Source organism: Nematolebias whitei, chromosome 1 (assembly GCF_014905685.2).
Source record: "Nematolebias whitei isolate Nwh7 chromosome 1, NemWhi1, whole genome shotgun sequence".
NCBI classification, from domain to species: Eukaryota; Metazoa; Chordata; class Actinopteri; order Cyprinodontiformes; family Rivulidae; genus Nematolebias; species Nematolebias whitei.
This window is the reverse complement of record NC_056498.1, coordinates 41,574,387-41,577,233: the sequence shown is the minus strand read 5'-3', so window position 1 is coordinate 41,577,233 and position 2,847 is coordinate 41,574,387. Positions and strand designations below refer to the sequence as shown.

The following is a 2,847-nucleotide window of genomic DNA, read 5'->3' as shown; positions in this document are numbered from 1 at the left end:
TCTTGTTTTTGTCCAGGAACTGGTTGAGAAAGATGAGCTCGGCGTGCATGTGCACGTCTAACTGGTTGCACAAAATCTTTTAGCTGCAGGCGAGGAAGTCGAGAAGTGTGCGTGTGCGTGTGTGTGTGTGTGTGTGTGTGACAGGAGTAACACGACTGAAGGAAGTTTTCAAACCTTCGTAAAATGTTTGGGCAAGACTTGCTCGTTTGTTCTGAAACGATCCAACCTAAAGTTTACGAGTCGACCTGCAGCGACTCTTTTATTTTCAGTCAAAACACAAAAACGTTCAGTTTTTATTTTAATTTTGCAGCTTCTAACACAACTCTTCATTAAACAATTGTTGTAAGAGTTTGTCAGTGCAACCAGGGGGCGGAGGGAGTCCGGGTCCGTGGCCTCGGGGTTCAGTTTCTCAATATGCAGATGATGTGGTCCTGTTGGTGTCATCGTGCCGTGACCTCCGGCTCTCACAAGCGTTCACAGCTGGGATGAGGATCAGAACCTCTAACTCTGAGCCCATGGTCCTCATGGTCAGCCCTCAGTTGGTTCAGATCTTACCTCACTGACAGATCCTTTTGTGTCTCCATCAAGGATTTTAGTTCTGCAGCGGCAGAGCTTAAATGGGGGGTTCCGCAGGGGTCCATCCTGGGTCCCCTCCTATTCTCTTTATACCTGCTGCCGCTTGGTGCTATTTTCCGGAAACACAACATGCCCTTCCACTTCTATGCCGATGACTGTCAAATTTACTTCCCCCTAAGACACAATGGTACATGCTCTATTCAACCTCTGCTCAACTGCCTGGCTGACATCAGGGACTGGATGGCTTTAAACTTCTTGAGTTTCAATGAAAAGAAGTCTGAAGTCATGTTGTTCCCTCCCAACGACACAATCACAAACCACTGCATCGACCTCTCCGCTCTAACCCTGTCAGAAAAACAAAGAGTCACTAATCTGGGTGTGATAATGGACCCTTCCCTGAAACTTAACAATCATGTTAACATGATTGTTAAATCATGCTTCTTCCAGCTGAGGCGGCTGTCTAAACTGAAGCCCATATTGTCCAAAAAGAACCTGGAGACAGTAATACATGCATTCATTACATCTAGGCTTGATTACTGCAATTCACTCCTGTTTGGTATCAGTCAGACCTCCATTGCACGACTACAACTGGTCCAGAATGCAGCAGCCCCATTTTTAACCAGTACAGGCAAAAGAGAGCACATTACACCAGTTTTGGCCTCACTGCACTGGTTACCAGTTCAGAGGTCAGCGGACCAGTTGCTCCTCACAGTTCCAGGAACTCGTCTTAAGCGCAGAGGTGACAGGGCCTTCTCTGTAGCAGGACCAAGACTTTGGAACGAGTTACCTCTGCTTGTCAGACAGGCCCCCTCCCTCTCGGTTTTCAAGTCCAGTTTAAAAACTCACTACTATTCAGCAGCTTTCAACACCAGATGATCTGTGTTTTGATCCTGTATGCTCCACACTGGTTTGTCGTCATTATCTGCATCATTTTTATGTCTATATTCTGATTCACCTCATTTTGTATTTTGCTTCGTGTGTTACCTGTTGTTCTGTCTGTACAGCACTTTGTTGGCCTTGTTGCTGTTTTAAGTGCTCTATAAATGAAGTGGAATGGTGGACTGTCCTCGCCATGTTGGGCGTGAAGTTCTGCCTCAAGTGGAAGAGTTCAAGTATCTTGAGGTTTTGTTCACGAGTGAGGGAAGAATGCAGCAACAGATGGATTGGTGCAGCTTCTGCAGTGTTGTGGACTTTGTGCCGGTCCGTTGTGGTGAAGAGGTAGCCGAGCTGCAAGGAGAAGCTACGCTCTTCTATGGTCCTGAACTCTGGGTAGAGACTGAAAGAAGTAGATCCTGGATCCAGGAGGTCCAAATGAGTTTTCACTGCAGGGTAGCTGGACTCTCCCTTAGAGATCAGGTCAGAGGTTCTGTTCTCCAGGAGAGACTTGGAGTAGAACCGCTGCTCCTCCACACCCAGAGGAGCCAGGTGAGGTGGTTCTGGGATCTGTTAAAGATGGATCCTCCCTCTAGAGGCATGTCCGACTGGGAGGAGACCCTGGGAAGTCCCAGGACATTCTGGAGAGACTATGTCTTTCGGCTGTCCTGGAAACTCTTTGCAGTCTTCTCAGAAGACTCCACTCTTTGCAGCTGATCAGCAGATGTTTGTTGGATTAACATCTGGAGATTATTTTATCGACTGTGTATCCGTCAAGACCGTCCAAAGCGTTCTCGTCATTGTTTGACGGTAAACGTGACTCAGCTGATTTCACTCATTCGTTACAAATTGTGCTGCAGCCTTTTGGAACTGAATGATGAATATTGAGGTTTATTATAGATGAGACACAAATTAAAACAAATAACTCACAAACATTGAAACGTCACGTATTCAAACAGCTGTTATTGTTCAAAAGTTCCTTCTGAGAACCTCGACGTCTTTGTTTGATCCAGTTGACTGTGACTTCAGCGCGGCGTTCTGTTTGTGGTGCTGTAGGAGCTTTTCATCCAGTTAATCCTGAGCTTCTCTTCAGGAGCAGCAGAGTTCACCCGTCACGCCGTTATTCAAATCAAAAGGTGCAGCTCGACTTGGAGCAATGCGCTCCAACTGTTGGTGCTGCTACGTTGAACTGCGCAGGCAAAAAGAGCAGAAACCTCCACAACAGGTCCTCAGTGACGACGGGGAGGTTTTGGAACCTGCTTGGAGCCGCTCAGCTCAAACTTCACAGAAACATTCAGTTCTACAGAAAGTTGGATTTGACAGGACTGAACTGGTGTTTGGAGATCTTTAATGGGTTTTTACTCAACCACAGAGGTTGTTTGAAGGGAGATTTTACCA

At 46.6% G+C, this 2,847-nt stretch overlaps 1 protein-coding gene across 1 annotated transcript in view; it reads left to right on the top strand.

Moving 5' to 3' along the window:
* Window positions 1–2,847, top strand: part of inpp4b (inositol polyphosphate-4-phosphatase type II B) — a 24,057-nt gene that overhangs the window by 464 nt on the left and 20,746 nt on the right. The gene's annotated exons all lie outside the window — the stretch shown is intronic.